This window comes from Myxocyprinus asiaticus, chromosome 43 (assembly GCF_019703515.2).
Source record: "Myxocyprinus asiaticus isolate MX2 ecotype Aquarium Trade chromosome 43, UBuf_Myxa_2, whole genome shotgun sequence".
In the NCBI taxonomy this organism is placed as follows: domain Eukaryota; kingdom Metazoa; phylum Chordata; class Actinopteri; order Cypriniformes; family Catostomidae; genus Myxocyprinus; species Myxocyprinus asiaticus.
The window spans coordinates 28,822,272-28,840,695 of NC_059386.1; the positions used below are offsets into that span (position 1 = coordinate 28,822,272).

At 35.9% G+C, this 18,424-nt stretch overlaps 2 long non-coding RNA genes across 2 annotated transcripts in view; one reads left to right on the forward strand and one right to left on the reverse strand.

Annotated features, from left to right (window-relative positions):
* The window catches only part of LOC127434042 (uncharacterized), a 43,499-nt gene extending 28,417 nt beyond the window's left edge, over positions 1–15,082 (reverse strand). The window contains exon 1 of the long non-coding RNA XR_007895967.1: positions 14,936–15,082. This is a non-coding gene — a long non-coding RNA (uncharacterized LOC127434042). The remainder of the gene's footprint in view (positions 1–14,935) is intronic.
* An 88-nt stretch (positions 15,083–15,170) lies between these two features.
* LOC127434044 (uncharacterized) lies at positions 15,171–16,776 on the forward strand. The gene is made up of 3 exons (XR_007895969.1): positions 15,171–15,268; positions 15,469–15,508; positions 16,320–16,776. It is a non-coding gene; the product is annotated as an uncharacterized LOC127434044 (long non-coding RNA).
* The last annotated feature ends 1,648 nt before the right edge of the window (positions 16,777–18,424 follow it).

An 18,424-nucleotide genomic window follows, 5' to 3' on the forward strand; every position in this document is an offset into this window, starting at 1 on the left:
TTTATAAATATAAAAGTTATTTTAAACTTAACAGTCTTAAAAAAAATGCATTGGTCCTGCGCGGTACACTGAAAAAAGTGAGTTGTGGCATAACTATATAAGACGTCCTTCCAGTGCGTTTACATGGCCTCAACGCACATGTGAACAGCCCGTAACTCGCCCTATAGCCTACTTGAAAACTGATCCGAACCTGGCCCAAACCCATAGGTTTGTAGGGAACCGTCAGACTCCGATCGGGTTGAAGACCTCTAAACACGTGCAGGATAACCGAATAGTGATTTTGGTATTTGAATACCATGCACATCCCTATTAAAAATGCATGGTTTTGGATCAGTTCATAATTAAAAAGTACATATAATTGGCTGTGTAAGTCATTGCTCCAAACTTTTCTTCTGTCAATTTGAAAAAACCCAACCAAATCTGGCAAGTGTCTTGTAGCGCATAAAGGCGAACGTAGTCATGTGACACGTCATGGGAGGCCTCCATGGTGTACCAGCCAATGGGCCTCTCAGTTCTTAATCCGTACTTGACAGTAATGGTATCAGATAGTAATACAATGGTATAATGATATATAGCATAATACTGAATGTTTAACATATTCATGTACTATAGTATTTACATGGTCCTCAAAGGTATACCAAAGAATAGCATGGCATTACCATGGTACATGTCCAAAAAACATGGTAATAACATGGTATTTTTTGTGACCTTTAAAGAAAAGGAGAATATCAGAGGAGTGTAGATTTACATGTACAAAAACATGGTACTGCAATGGTACATGTCCAAAAAAAACATGGTAATAATATGGTTATAATGGTTGTGACGTACGAAGAAAAAGAGAAAATCAGAAGGGTGCAGACTAACATATCCAAAAAATCTCGAATTACAATAGTAAATGTCCAAAAAACATGGTATTACTATGGAACATGTCCAAAACACATGATAATATGGTATCTTTTGTAACTTTTGAAGAAAAAAGAAAATTGGAGTGTAGATTTACATGTCCAAAAAACATGGTATTTCAATGGTAAATGTAAAAAAAAAACATGGTATTACCATGGTAAATATAAAAAATACATGGTATTACCAAGATTAATGTCCAAAAAACATGGTAATAATATGGTATGTCTTGTAACGTTTGAAGAAAAAGAGAACATCAGAAGAGTGTTAACTTACATGTCCAAAAAATATGGTATTACCATGATATATGTCTGAAAACGAGCTAATAAAATGGTATTTTTGCAAGCCTAAAGAAAAAAAGAAAATTGGAGGAGTGTAGATTAACATGTCCGAAAAACATGGTTTACCATTTTAATACGTCTGAAGAAAGAGAATATCAGTGGCGACCCCCCTCAAACACACATGCACAAAGACCTTATACTTATATTCAATTTCCAAAATCAATCCTTAAAGACATCCATGACATCATAAACTGTATATAATACAATAAATTACATAGATGCAACCTATTATACTTCTTTATCATAAAATATAATCTTTTAAAACAGTCTTTCCAGAAATCAATGCCGCCTCGTCACCTCAAATAAGGGCAGTTTCATATCCAGAGAAGCAGTACGCTAAGGTCAAAGTTCAACTGAGCTCAGAGAAAAATTGCATAGAAAACGCAGAGCAGAGGGAGGAAGGTTTTCCCGCAGGACAGATCGACCCACTGAAAACCAGACAGGGGGGAAAATCAGACAGACGTCGCAGTAATGTGAAACAGTCGTAATGCGGTCCCTTCAGCGGGGTGAACCAACTGCACACGCTGCTCACTGCACAGGGGTGAAAGAACCAGATGGCAACAGAAAATCAACACTCGCCGCTCTCGTTCTTAATTGCAATTATTCATTGGCTCTATAAACAATGTCGGCTGAAGGTGATAGAATAGCCTGACATTAATCCTCCACTGGTGTATGTTTGTGATTAAAGATATGATAGGAGAAACCAGAGTGAAATTTTTCTGCAGTGCCGACCCCCCCCCCCCCACCCTGCCTGACCTACCCCTATATCCGAGCCGAGTTATTACTGCCGAAAGTGAAATGTCAAACATTATTTCTACATGCCTTGTTAATCTCCACCACAAACTTGCACCACTGACTAAGCTCAAAGGGCAGATTTACTGTCCGTTTCTTATTTGAGAGAATTCACTGTGGAAAAACTGTTATTTTCATTTCAAAGCCATGTAGACATGCGACAGGTCTTCATCGTAACTGACTTTATGTTTTCTCTAGCCACACAGATGAACCATATGTGTTAAAAAAGACATATGTGCGCAGGTTAGGGGTGGACGATATAGCAAAAAAAAATATACTTCAATATTTTTCAGTCTTATGACAATATTGTATATGTATCTCAATAATTCTGTATTTATTGTGGATTAAATGTATAATCATATATACAGTATGTATATGTATTTTTGTGCACGTGGTGGATACAGGGGCATAAGCCCCTGCCCCTTTCGTTCACAAATCTAAAGGTGCCCTTCACAAATGAATAGGTGCTCTTTTAAGCAGAGGTGCCTTTAAGAACGCGGAGGTGCCTTTAATAGCGCAGAGAGTTAAGCGGAGGAGTCTATATTACAGTACCCCCCACCCCCCACCGCTCAACAACTACTGCCGAAAATGTTGTGAATGTTTGACATTTAGCCATGCCCTAGCACAGAGTGGAATCTACTTTATTGTGACAAAAGTTCCAACTTTTTCCAATATCAGTTTTAATATCTGGAAACATGATGTAAAAGAGACAGTAGAGATTTACATGTGCAAACATTTACTAACTGCAGGAGCAAAGCCTAATCAATCGAAACACGATAAAACAATCTAGTCTCAATGCAGTTGGTAATAAGCTGTCAGACTCGTACTTTAGTTTGCTTTAGCCTCTAAGGAGATAGGGCCAACAAAAAAATAACAAAGTTGATGGTACGAATAGGTTTTGTGCAGTGAGATTAGAGGTTTTCTCAGTGCAGAGAGACCATGCTTTCTGCTTTTCCTTAAATGCTTGCAGAGGTTTGCCAGGCAACCAGCCAAGAAAATGACTTTGTTTGACTGCCAATCAGTTCGGATGGGTGGGTCTGTATTAAATGCTGACACTTTTTCAGCAAGCCTCATTGGCTGCAGCTGCCTTTGGTGGGCAGAGACAGGTTCAGAACCAAGGCTGTTGATGGGGAAAAGGGAAGCAGAGAGCTGGTGCAGAGCACACAAACAGCCAGTAGGAGTGAAGCAACCTAACACATAGAAAAAAGTGGTTAAAAGGCATTGATTCAGCTAAAGCTGATTTCATGAATTTATTTATGGCAAGGGGCTAAACTTTAATCAATAATTATAATATAAAGTCTTTACATAGAATAAGAAATCGTAACAGATTTGCATGTTGCTGGGCAGCTCTACAACCACGGGACAGGTTATCTAATCACAACACAAACACTAATTTGCTGAGATTTGCGAAACAAAAAGGACATCCTAGACACATCAGCTGAACGTACTTTCTCAAAGCTTCAAAGGGCAATTCACCTACTGAAAAACTATTGAGATCCCACAATCAGGATGCAAATACACACTTTCGAGGGGCAGGGTGGTTAACTCACTTAAAACCACCTTCCAACAATTCCCAGATAAGCTTTTTATGGGGTTTCTTGGAACATTCATGGGACTTAGACCCCCCCAGACCCCGCGTAATTCGCACCATGCCTATAATGCATCTGATTTGTTCATATAGAGTTTCTTTAAAAGAAAAAAAAAAAAAACAACAACTGCAAAAGGAACGAAACCTACATTTAAATTATGCTAATTCAAGAAAATCACAAATAATAAAGACTGCGTTGGGTTTAGCTGGGCTCTCTATTAAATTATGGTCAATAACATAAACAGCAACTCCAAGCGGTAACGCAGAAGGGCTTTTAATTAAATGAAGTAATGCGTGAATAGCCCACATCGATAACCAAAACGCTGCAAAGCGTGAGCGACAAGCAAACATAGATCTTGTTTACCATCACAAAAAACAATCAATACATTATGAATACTGAATATTAAACTTTGGAGAGTAAAAAAGTATTCCGCAAGTGAGAACAAAGGACCAGATCTATAAAAATGGCATTAAACAAGACTTGAGAATGCATCATGTTAATTGACCAGGGCCATTAAAATGAATTTAAATGACTTCAGGTTTAATTAGTCTTGCTTACTCTCAAGACCCCTAGGTAAGAAGCCAGAGGAAAAATGAAAATCTCAACATAGCTCATCAACTCTTCTGGAACTCTCCAGACTGGAGACAAATAGAACTTTATATTTATTAAAGTTACTGAGATTTTTACATAAAGGAGGTTGTTAGACTGATATTGCTACTCTCAAATGTTCTAAGAACAACTTTTCTAAAGGTATGGGAATCCTAAGGAATTTAATGATTCTGGATCAGATTAAGATCCCACTTAATGATTTTATTAACGATTCTTTTTAGTACTTTAATAATAATTGGTCCTAACTACTGTATGTACTTATCAAATAAGCGAAACAAACACCATACTACATTTTGGAAACATATTGTCATGTAATGTTTTTCTTACAAAACTCTGTTTTAAATGTGTATCTTTAACAACACATTTACGAAGTCTCACAAACCGTAAGTATACATAACACAAAACACAGAACTTTGTTTAAATGGAACTAAGTTGGTTCTACACTAAGTTATAAACAATCCTCATTTCCCAACTCAACCTTTCTTTATCAAGAAGTTATTGAATCCTTTTCACAAAATGTGGCATGCCATAACTCCATTTTCATTATATCAGTAAAATGCAAGAAAAATATTTGCCCATCACTTAATACATTTTTCCACCTTCATAATGTGACTGGGGAATTAGTCGGTCGTTGTAATCTGCCTCAACACAAGATTTATTTTCAGTTGGCCAGTGAGGTGATAGGTCTTATTACTGCGCATGCTTCCTGTCACTTCTGGGTACTTTCCTTAAAAATTTTCCCCATGTCTGCCTTTTGTTGTCTTTGAAAATACACAGCAGACATGGACAGACATGGATAGGAGACCTCAGACATTGCTCAAATGTGTTTAAGCTTTTAGAAAAAAAATTGCACACTTAAAATATACATTTAAGTCTCATTTGAGGCAATCATCTACAATTATAGAGGCCAGGGAAAAGGTAGACATCACAATCAAGAGGAATATTCAATTCTATGCTTATAAAAGCACCATGAAAAGAATGCTTTGTTGAGTCGTGCTCTCTGACAAGAATAAATCAACTCTGGTTTTCACATGAGTTTTGCTCAGGCATTTTTAACGAAAGCCTGAAAAACAACCTTAACTGGGTGAAACTTATACAATTATATCGACTGCAGTGCAATATAGACTCAAGGTGCACACACAGACACACACACACACACACACACACACACACACACACACAGTCTGTCTAGTTCGTAAACTCACTGTTCTGCAGCCATGATAAAAAGCGTTAAGCATGAAAATCATGGCATTTTCTGCTGCCTGATCCATTGCTGATTCAGCAGCACACTGGAAGGGCACAGCAGGAGCAACATGGAAAGGCATAATTATTATTCACCCCTGCACTGTGCAGGAAATTGCTGAACCAAAATTGTTTTGCATTTTTGTGCAAAACAAAAACTGCCACCTCTGATTGAACAAAACCAGAGCTCACAGTTGCATACAAAGAGTAAACCCAATTTTTTTCAAATAACTAACAGAATCTGGAAACATTAAACTCTAAAAGATACAATTATTGATTATCAAAAGACACAGGGCATTGACAACAATTGATTAATTCCTATGAAGGTGAGAGAAGACTTTGTACAGGAAATCACAATAAGTACAAGATTTCACAATAAGTCAAAGGGTTAAACATACACACAACATTTACATTTATTCATTTTGCAGACGCTTTAATTAAAAGTGATTTGCAAATGAGGAATACAGCAAAAGCAATTTGTCATAAGTAGGCAATAACATAAGAAGTAAAAGTAGGAGAAACAGTGGTTCTTTTTTTGTGAAGAATTAGTAAGATTTTAGTAGGAAGATTAGTAATGCATTAGTAAGGTTGGGTCAAGTGCTCATGAAAGAGATGCGTCTTAAGGTGTTTCTTGAAAAAAGTTAGAGAATCAGCTACTTGGAGTTCGGAAGGTCATTCCACCAGCGAGGAACGGCGGAAGTGAAAGTCAGAGGAAGCGATTTTGTGCCTCTGTGAGATAGCACCAAGAGGCGATGTTCACTCACCTATCTCCAGCTTCTGGAGGGCACATAGACTTAGAGGTAGTGAATGTAGACAGGGGGCATGGAAAAAATGACTGTTTGCGAGCATCGATGCCTTAAACTTGACGCAAGCAACCAATGGCAGCCAGTGCAGTTTAATGAAGAGAGGCGTGATATTATCTCTCATGGGATTGTTGAAAACCAAACATGCTGCCGTGTTCTGAATTAACAGCAGAGGTTTGACTGTACATCCAGAAAGTCCTGCCAAAAGAGCATTGCAGTAGTCCATTCTAGATATGACGAGAGCTTGGACAAGAAGTTGTGTAGCATGCTCAGACACAAGCCAATCTGCATCATCTTCTTATTTAGTTAGCATCTATATGTAACAGTTAATGAGTTATCACAATACTTTTCTGCACTTAAAGGGACTGGGGGAAAAAAAACTGATTCAATCAAATAAAATCCTCAGAATGTTTCATGTGCACGTCAATATGCTTCTGAATCAACATGTGGCTGCCATCTCTAATTCAGCCCTGTGACAAATTCCTGATTGTGGGTAAAGCAAACAGGAAGTGATTGGGTCGAGATTATGGCTGCCCGGAGTTTCCACAGGGTCTCCTGCTGAGTTACATGTTCTCAGTTTCTTTTGTTTGCCGTTAACCCTTTAAAACCCTCATGAGAAGCTTTTGAGAAAAGTGTCACACACACCGGGGGGCCATTTTGTTCGGAACAATGATCTTAAAGGAGTTACACACCCTTGCAATGGGTCCCCTTCCCAAGGGTCGAGACACTTACGCATTCTTATTACTTTGAAACAAAACATTATCCATTGTAATTTCAAAGCTATGAGTGATCAACAAAGAAAAGCATGCACCTAAAACATTTATTATTATCAGACACCTATGTCATTACAAACCTGTATTCTGTTCCAAACCTGTATCCAGTCAATGGCAACTCATAGTTACCACGACTGTCAAGCTTTATACAAGAGTGATTCTCACAAAACCTGTCAATAAAATACAATAAAAACATAATAATAAACAAAGTCTAAAATTACATTTTGCATAAAAAAAAAATGAAGCTTTTAATTATTAAATTTCTCTCTGTTCCTCACACAAAGCTTTTGTATAAAAAAAGGAGTGTGTATATTCTTTAAAACTTCTCCTTTTGTGGTAAAAATAACAGCATGCAGGTCTGGAATGACATTCGGGTAAGTAAATAATGGCAGAATTTTCCATTTGGGTGTACATGAGTTTAGTTGTTGGCATACAGCACTGACTTTCGACCAGTGCAGCCAAAGGTAACCTCACAACTGTAATCACTGCAGAGCTGTGTCTATGTGATGGATGAATTTGAGCTCAGATACTAGAGGCAAATTACTGTAATAAAAATACAGTTCATGATGCAATCAGGTCAGCAAATTCACCATACTAATTGTTGGTGCATATATTAATATAGGCTGACACACATACATTTTTTGTATATTTGCATAGACAATAAACATTTATTATCAAGGTATTGACACCATCTAAATGTAAACCCTTTTGCATAGTTTTAAACACATTAAATTAGCTATGTTTACGTCTCGTTTACTAGAACGCCGTTTTCCTCTGTCAAAAACTGATGCTCTCCATTACCGCATACTTTGGAAAAAAAAAAATTATGTTAAGAAACTGAAAACTGTAGGGCTACCCCCTAATAGTCGACCAAACGTTAGTCGATGAGAAGAGTCTTGGTTGACCAAATTTTGATTGGTCGGTTGGTCGCAGAATAAAAAAACTCCACAGGAAGTGGCGAAGTCACGCAGTCAGTGACGGACAGACATGATCATTTACATGGCTGGTCCATGCGGTAATTAATTATTCACGTTCAAACCGATGAACACCGATATTACCGCTGGTTGGACGCTAGGTGTGACTATGGGGTAATTTTCCTTAAAGGTGCAATATGTAAAAATCTTCATGTAATATTTGCCTTTTTTTGCCAATGTGTGAACGGCTTGTAACGCAACTTAAAATATTTGCCCTTCCCGGAATTCCTATGTTGCCTATTAAAGCCTGTAGACTGATTTTCATGTGAAGGGAGCGGGTTGCGGATGTTTATGCGTGCTCCCAAGAGCCTTGACTCAGCAAACATCCGGCTCTCAGCACAATACCAACTCCTACACAAACTCAGAGTAAGCCAAACAACAACAACAACAAAAAAAAAAACATTTATCTACTGAATCCCATCTGGCTAAGCGGTAACGTGATCGTAGTCGAGTGAAAAAACGAGAGTGAACATCGGCAGGGCATTTGATTCCTGGAGGGACCTTCGTTCGGTTTTGGGGATCAAAACCGACCCTAAATTGGCGTTCTTCTTATTGGACAGGTAAGCTTACATAACAGCAAAGCATGTGAAATATAGTGCTGTAAGGATTGATCTGTGTTATTTTAGCTAACTTGATCTTGCCTGTTAACGCTGACGAACTGCAAGCTACCTTGCTTCATAACTTTCAAATAATTTCGACGATCTTCTCTTTATACTAAGGGTGCTTTCACACTGGCAGTTTAGTTCGAAACACAGCACGGTTCGCATAATATGAAAGCTGTCATGCGGACCGGGGAGCGCACCACGGTACCAAACCCGAGACTACCTGTAGGAGGTGGTCTGAGTTCGGTTGCAATGGAACTGTAGCGCGATTCGTGTGAATGTGAAAGCAACTCGGACTCGGGTGCGCACTCGTTCAGGAAGTAAAGTAACCTGTGCTTGCATTTTAGCCGATGTCGACATCTATCTATCTATCTATCTATACATCTTATAAATACTATATATAAATACTATTATAGGTTATAAATATAGGGTATAATAGGAGATGACAGTGGCAATAACTTCACCTTGGACACGAGCGTGAGTAAGCGTGCAGTGTAAACAAAGATGCAAATGAATTCCTTGCAATCAGCTGTCTCCTCAAAAAACGCCGTTTGCGAGCAGCAGCAAGCCGCCTTCCCCTGGACATCTGATGAGTTACACCATGAAGCGCACATATACACAGTTGTCGTTCACTCTGCTGTGCATAATGGCACCAAAATAACAAAAAAACAAAAAGTATGATGAGTCGTGTTGTGTTCTCCATGCGTGTTTGTGATGATGTAAGATGAACGCAAATGGACCGGGGTTCGATAGAATCAAGTGAGTGTGAAACCAGACCAAAGCTGCGGGGGGCACCGGGAACAATCACACTCGGAATCGGACCGCAGCAAACGTGCCCAGTGTGAAAGCCCCCTAAAAGTCAGGTATGCTGATTCATGGTAACCGACATAAACAATGTTAATCTGTAATTATTCAGCATGGTAAACTACAATAACACAAGTAATTAATGCTAGACAATGTTCAAGATAATGCAAAAAGACCCATTCATTAGTTTAACATAACTTGGTTATACAGAAAATATATACATTCTATTATTATAAAACAATAGCACATCGATATATCAAAATGACATTTATGATGGAATCACATCAATACTGAACTATGTCAACATATTTATAATGTACAGTCTATTTTATAAACATATTCTATGTCATCATCCACCAAATTTAGCTAACAGCTATTGATAAAGCTGACTAGCTAGCTAACGCCGACATAGGCTATCGCATAAATGCAGTCAGTGTATCATGCAAAGAAAAATGACTACTTCAAACTACAGTCTTGCATAGTCAGACCTACAGTATATCCACACTTTGTTTTAGCCTTGTTCCAGCACTGGAGAGTCAAATATAATATACAGTCTCAAAGTTTGTAGTAAAACAATCATAACTGTGTAATTTTAATTATGCTACATCATCTGTCAGCATGAAGTCAGTGAATCACGTTCAGTCACTTTATATGTTACGTCATTGTTTTGGTTGATGCTCGCTCGCGTCCCTATGGAGTGTGTGCATGAGCAACAGGTAGCTGGCTGCAGTTCACTTAACGGTCACAGGTGTCATTAATAACAAGGGTTACTGAATCTTACATACTGCATCTTTAAGCAGGGTTAGGGTTAAGCCTACACCATAAAGCAAGACACCTTGATTTCAAAACTTTATTTTTTTATTTATTTTAACTAAAAATTGAAATGAAACTGGAAAAAAATTAAGTGCAATTAAAATGTGTGTTTTTCAACTATTTGAAAGATGGCTTTACAACAGTTGTCAACATCTCTCTGGCAAAGAATCTACTTCATCTGTGCACTCTCTACCGGTCGGGTATTTAGTTGTCCGGAAAATACATCATGTGTGTGAATACATTTGTTTTGTACCCTCCTTCACGATATATATATATATATATATATATATATATATATATATATATATATATATATATATATATATCACAATATCCAATTACATCGGCAACCCCCAGGCTGAGGGATTGGTGTATATTCTTGCTTTAGTGATTTTGCATTGAAAATTACATTAATTTATTTAAAAACCGAAAAACTTAAATCAAATACATTTCTAAATTCAAATTGCACTCCAAACGAAATGAAAAAGCAATTAAAATAACGAAGTGATCAAAAAAATTATATATATATATATATATATATATATATATATATATATATATATATATATATATAAGTAACCACCTTTCCATTTAAACAGCGTGTCATACATGCGCATAGACGGCTTTTCCATCATCTGTTCATAATAATATAAAATGTCTCTTCAAGCGCATGTCTGTGTGTCTACGGGCAAATTATTTGTAATATTAATTTTATAATAATAATAGCATAATAATAATAATAATTGAATACATTCATGGGAAAACGAGCCAAATATCGTCTTGACATCGTCAAAGACATCAGCTATTGGCAATCACTCTGACCATCGTCGATCCCCGAGATCATCGTCTGTCGGCACAACCTTAATGTGCATTTCTCTCTATAAATTAACAAAATGTTCAGACAGTCTCCTTGCTGGTTTTTCCAACACATTCAGAATCATTACTGCTTTTGCCGGTGTCGCTGTGGCTCGCTTCGTGCGTGCGCTTGTAAAATGTATATTTTAAAGGCTCATTATTACGGTTTAGTATTTCTCTGTAATGTAGAACAGTGTTAGCAATGTTACTTATAACATTCTTTCTCAGTCCTGGAACTCAAACCATTTCCTGATGCTCCCCAAAATATATATATTTAAGTCATTAAATTAATATCATAAACGTGCAACAACTAGTCAACTAATGGTTTAATCTAACAACTAAAATCTTTGGTTGGGGGGCAGTCCTACAGAATTGAGTCACAAAACAACTGTGACACCATACACAAACAAAAATCAGTATAGGTGTGAAAAGTGTTAATATTATAACATCAACTGTTTTTCACTTATTATAAATAAATTCAGCAATACAAAGAGAGCAAATGACTACTTTTTATTTACTTTTTCTATAGTCCCATCTAAATAAATTTGCCATCTAAAAAGGTCTTTCTTGGACAAATTTTCTCTATTAATCACTGATAGATGAGAGTCCTGCTAAGGGATTGCATCAAAAGTATTGAACTCTCGAAAAGTTTGCAGGAATTTGTTCTGAACAGTAACCAGAGGATTCGAAAAAGATGTATGTCTCTAAAGCTGTACATACATAAAAGTATGTTCATACTGTACATTTCAGCGTCCATCCAAATGTGTATGTGTACAAAATGTATGTGTAAATGTTACGTACAAATATATATGAATACTAATGAGATCCCCCTGCCCAGTTTGTACCCTCTTCTGATCTCTATCCATACGAGATCTCTCCATAGGTGCTCGCTAAAACGTTCTAGCCAAACTTAGTCTGAATTCCAACAAGCGGAAAGTAGTTTTAAACAGAACTAAGAAAAAAAGGTTCATATTTCTAAATACAAAGTTTCCACACTCCACTAAGTATGATTTATGTCAACAAAAACTCCCCTAAATGATCACATTTCTTGACAGTGAAAACTGGAATGCAAACTAAATCCTCAACTACAGCCGAAGCCAAACAAACCTAATGCCTGCATGACATAACTTAAAAGAGGCTTCTTAAACACTCCCAGAGTTCAAAGTGTGAGTCGAGCGGTATATCATTACTCAGCATCATGCGGATATGTTTGATCTCTCAGCTGCTGGAGAGCTCTTGAGTTTGACCCATGATGGCCCTGTGCTGTCAGCAGGCAAACACCCCATCATGGCCCCTGCGTTCAGCTGCTTTTATGAAACATGAGGGACTTGGACAGAACGTACAAAGATGAGTGTCCTCACGTGGTTCTGCTAACAGAACGCTCTCTGTCTTCACCTCTTGGCCCAAATTCCTGAGCCCACGCCAAGATCCACTTCTCACACTGAAGAATGGCAAAGAAAACCCTGAGGAACTGCTGAAGAAATTACTTCAGAATAAGACCAAAAACAAGATGAAAACAACAAATATTTTTTGTTGTCCCCCTTTCTCCTATTCAAGTGACAGCTTATTTAGAACATGATTTTTCCAACACAAACAGCAAATGGCCCTGCTAAGATGTAAATCTTTGCAAAGAGGTTAGATTATCATCTATTTAAATATTGAAAATGACTTTGTAATTGAATTCTTAACCGTGCTTCTGACAATACCACAAATCTCATTTAAGTTTATGGTGCAATCAAAGAGATACTTAATTTCAGGGTTGAGCTAGGGAAGGAATACATCTATTCTGAATCATCATGAACAAGTGATTTTATTGTCATTGTACAGACATAACAACGTTGTTCCAATGTAAGTTAAATAATAGAGAATAAAACAAGTATTCAAATAAAGTTGTGAAACATCATCCAAATGGCTGTGAAATTTGTTACAAGGCATATAGAGACTAGTAGTATGTGTCTGTATTTTTTATTAAAAATATGACAGTAAATTTGTTAATGGTTTTATCTCTTAACATTCAAATTATTTAACATTTTAGAATACATATGTGATCCAATAATTATCCAGATAAATCTAATAAATTCCACAAAAATCAGGAGGAATTGTGTACAAATAAATAAATAAACTATATATATATATATATATATATATATATATATATATATATATATATATATATATATATATATAAGAAATATAAAATTATATATATATATTTTAATTGTATATATAACTAAATATATTTTTATATATTTTATATATACAGTATTTCTATGTTGTTATATATAGTTTATATTATATGTGTAGTTTTATTTATTATATAAAATAAGATCCAGAAAATGTTCTATACTATATAAATATACGTCAGTACTCTTATTTAGAATACTTTAAGAAGAGGTATAAAATCCCCTATTAAATTTAAAATGATAAAATATAATAAATATAATAATAAAATATAATAAAATGGTAATATATAATAGGCTAATAATAATAATAATAATAAAATGCTGTTTTTGTTGAATAAAAATCATAATTCTTCACATCACAAAAATTAGGTGTTTTTTTTATTTAAAAAATAAAAATAAAATAAATAAATAAACGAAAATCCAGGTAGCACAATTTCAAATGGAGAGTAAATGAGACATTTATTCCAAGGTTCTGATTATCTATTTATGTTCACAACTGAGGTTTAAATCTGGGCTGGTCCTAATCCCGAGGCTGTTCTTTGAGCAGGTGAACTCAGCCTAAGACTTTCCCACGATCCCCCGACAAATCCTCTGCCCTGAACCCTCGGCAGAGCGCTGCCATCTGGCCCCTCTGTGTTCTCTATGGGAGGGCAGACGTCAGCTGCACGGCCAAATTCAGCGTTCCACCACAACCCCCACAGAAAGACAAACACCCAACCCAAAACCATCCGCACACACCCGACATCTGACATCATGATATATATTCGCCTACATTTCCATAGTGCACAATGTATTGAAGGGATAGTTCCCCGCTAAAATGGAAATTCTCACCCTCATGTTGTTCCAACAAGACTTTCTTTCTTCCGTGGAACACAAAATTAGATTTTTGGCAGAATGACAGCCTCAGTCACCATTAACTTTCACTGTATACAAAAAAGATAAAGATGCAAGGAAATCTAATGGTGACAGAGGCTAACATTCTGCCTAAAATCTCCTTTTGTGTTCCATGGAAGAAAGAAAGTCATTAGGGAACAAAAAAAAAAGGCAGAGTAAATTATGCCAGTAAATTAATATAGTAACCTTATTTATAAAATCAAAAGATACAAGCTACTGAAAACAGGCTTTTAAGACAAAAACAGGGACAATTTTCTTTGAAACACACTGTCAACTGCAAAACCTCTTCCAAGCGAACCGCAATGTAGCCAAATTACATAAATATTACCTAGACACAACAAAAGACCCTGACTTCACAATATACACCTTGACTTTTGGCCTGTTCCACAATGATCCATCATCACAACATGAGGCAAAAGACAAAAAAAGACGCCCACCCCCTCTCAAATCACCCCCAGACAGAAATCTCACTCCAAATATCTTACTCCAAAATAAGATTTTTCTTTTCTGATCACCAAATCTTTCCTCTCTGCACCCCCCTCCTTTTCCCGCTTATTCTAAGCTGCCATGTGCTATCGTTTGATTACAGTCAGAAAGAAAAAGCGTCTGGCTGATGAAGAGAGCGTCCCGGACTGGCCGCTCTTAAAATGTGTGACATTTCCTTGGTGAGAGCATGAGAACTGATTCTCCACAATAGCGAGGTCTCCATGCCCGGCCAGTAACCATGGAAGCAGATGCTGTCTATCTCCCCTGCCCCTTACCTCCCAGTGGCCACGGGCTGCTCCGCACTCAAAAGAGGGTCCGCCTCAATTTCTCTTCATCCTGACCGAACTTGCGTGCTCTTCAAAGGGAGCTATTCAGCAGGTCATTGGTCTAGACTTGTTTGCACGGTCCACAGAGCAGCCTTGATGTAACCCTTGCTCTCTGCCTGCCGTGGAAATGCAGACTGCGGGGAACGCTGGGGACGTGGATTTGAAAAGAAGCCCCGTCCAATTTTGCCATTGTGCCTTTTCATTCATCGATCGAATGCATATCGAACCTTCTGTCGGTGCATGTGTGAAACAGATAGCTTAGCCAGCATTTTTCTTCCACCGGTCAGTCTGGACTGCTCCTTTATTGCTCTAATTTCTAATTTCATTTAATGATCAGACATTTTTCTAAAGTATGTCTGCCTTAAGATTTTTTTAAAGTATTAAAGAAATAATTTTTTTCAATAATCATATTTTTAGGTTCTAATATTCTTTACTAAATTATTTATCTTCTTTTCTATTTCTCTCCCTTTTTCATAATACAGAAAGAGGCAATTAACAAACAAATCAAGAAAATAAAATGAGGTAAGAGTGATATAAAGGTTTAAAAGTATAAGCAATAAATAATACCTGCCTGTTATTACACTAAATAACACACAATTATCTTTAGATTTTAATTTTTTTAAAGATAATAACATTGACAGAGGCAGTTTTTGCATACATACAGTGTATATATACGTATACACAGCAGACACAGGTGAACTCGGAAACTGAGCAATTTAAATGGCGTGTCATTTTTAAAACATTTCCCTGCTGAGAATGCACACACACACACACACACACACACACACACACACACAAAATATAGTAAATAATCAACTGTTATTTCAATGTCTATTATTAGAAATATGAATGTGAACACATGCTTGAATCTGACATTAGACTTCCTCCTTAAAATGAAATACAGAACATTTTAGCTTTAATGCCTACTATGCAAAAACCTATATATTTTGTTAAGTGTATTATTTAAATAATCAAATTTGTTTTTTAAATATCTTATATAATTGTCTTCTTTTTAGAGGTTTTTGGTATTTTGGTTTAAGGATCTGAAGTCCTAAATCTAGGAACATTAATGATTTTTACAAATACAAATATAATCTTACAGGAACAGCAATGTCTGTTAAAACTATTTAATTTCTTTTTTCAAAATATTACTTTAGAAGAAGAAAAACGAATATTTGCACATATATAATTAATATATCATTTCTAAGATTTGTGGGAGATATTTTATAATCTATTTTTGGGTTGCATTTCAAGATTTTAGAAAAGTCAGTCAGTGAAACATGCATGTTTTTAAGCAGATATCAGTGTCTCTGTTCTTATTCAAATGATTTAGAGACACAGGGACGAAGACACTCGCTGTCCATATGACGCTGAGACCTAGAGGACGGAGGACAAAACCACAGCAGAAAGTGAGCAAATTCAAAGGCAAAGGAAGGAAAGAGATCAGCCAAGTGAGAAGACAATGTCATTGTTGTCAGGACGCAGAAAATCAATGCCGTAAAAGCAAAGAGGAAAAAAAATGAGATCTGCTCTGGGAAGAGACAAGCACTCACAATAAAGAACAATTTTACCGCAGCTCTCTCGGATATGAGCAGACAGCAGAATTAAATAAAACATTTGCTCTTTTACATAGAATTTGCAGCTCGATTCTTCGGAGGGATTAATTAAATTGTTGGAAAGGCTTTGCCTTGCAGACACATTGTGGATTTTATTTATAAGGTTTACAAAGCTTTCAGTTCTCTATATGTTGTAGCCTATATGTATGTAAATTGCAAACAGAATTAGCTACATAAAATGTACTATTTTGCATTAAAAAAAATGATGTTCAAAAATATTGCAATGCAAAACTTTTATTTCAGACAGCATAAATTAGATTTTAAAGTTATTAACAGTTTTTAATAGGTCTGTTTAAACAAATAATACACTATATTATATATTGTAGCTATGACATAAAACATGTATTGTTCTAAAAATACATCATATATAAATAATATCAACAAGGATGATGCTGATTAGCCTGTTACTATTTTAATTTAATAATAAATATTAACCATATTTAATTACAACAATAATATTACAATTATTTTTAATGATTAAACCAGCTAAAAGTATATTAGCAATTGAATGCAAAGAAAATAGTCAATGCAAATACACAAGTACAGTCTACATGTACATTTAAGTGAGATAAAGGGAGGAAAATTAGAATATTTATGATTCAAAAATATTATAAAATCAAATATTTGAAATATACATTGTAAAAGAATTATACAACAAAATACTATGGGACCACATTATTTAAAATGTCACCCATAAAAGCATTTCATCAACACCATAAACATGTTTATTTTAACTATAATCATATTACATAATAATAATTACAACTAAACATATTTTATTTACATTTAAAACTATTTGTATTATTTAATAATCATTTATTATAACCTTTTTATTTTTATAATTATTTTTACTGCAGTGTAGATTTTTTTAATCATGCATAATTACACTTCTATATGAAGTAACATTTATATTATTTGTTAACTCATTGTATCTATGTAGCATGCAGTAAATTTATAAGACTAAAATATAGGTAATGAGTTTTAAAGGAGAATTCTTCTGCTTGTTTGTGAGAAATAACCACGCAATCAGGATGACCACATGCAGAGATCCACATGGGTGGGAAGAAATGCAGCAAACATGCTCAGACAGCATGAAGATGCAGAGTTTAATCTCTTCCAGAGAGCCAATGAACCTCACGGCTACACGTAAGTGAATACATCCCCGCACAAATCACCACTAATGCTCAGACCATTCAAAATCACTGATATGTTCCAGAAACATGTTTAAGTGTGGTTTTTATACTTTAAAAAAAAAAAAATCTACAAACAATCTGACTGGAACTATTTGATGCTGAAAATGTAAATTCTAATGCAAACTGATAACATACATTATCAAAGCAATCAGAGCAAATAATGCCCAGAAGAATGAAAGAGCATTCTGATCTACATCTTTATATGGACTGCCATCTATCTGTCACTCCCCTTGAATGACAACATGACAAAACTGATTAAATGGAATGGAGAGGAGAGGAGAGGAGAGGAGAGAGTAAAAGTGAGACATATTAAACAGCACCATAAACCTGTACAAACAGCAAGAGACTTATGCTTTCGTGTTAGTTCTCAATTTGTGTCGTTAGCTACCTGCTGAAATAATCTTCCCTGACAAATTATATGTACTTTCCGATTAGTCGCTTTGGTAAGAAAACTGCATCAGAAACAAACGAATATGCAAGAACAGATGAGGAAAAAGAAACCCTCCTGGTAAATGGTCTTTAAAAGTGTACATCAGCCACAAGAACATTATTTTTATCCTTTCTGTCTGGGCAGGAAAGGGCCAATGCTCAAAACCCCCGGCGTCTCCTTCACTTTATAATAGCTCTCT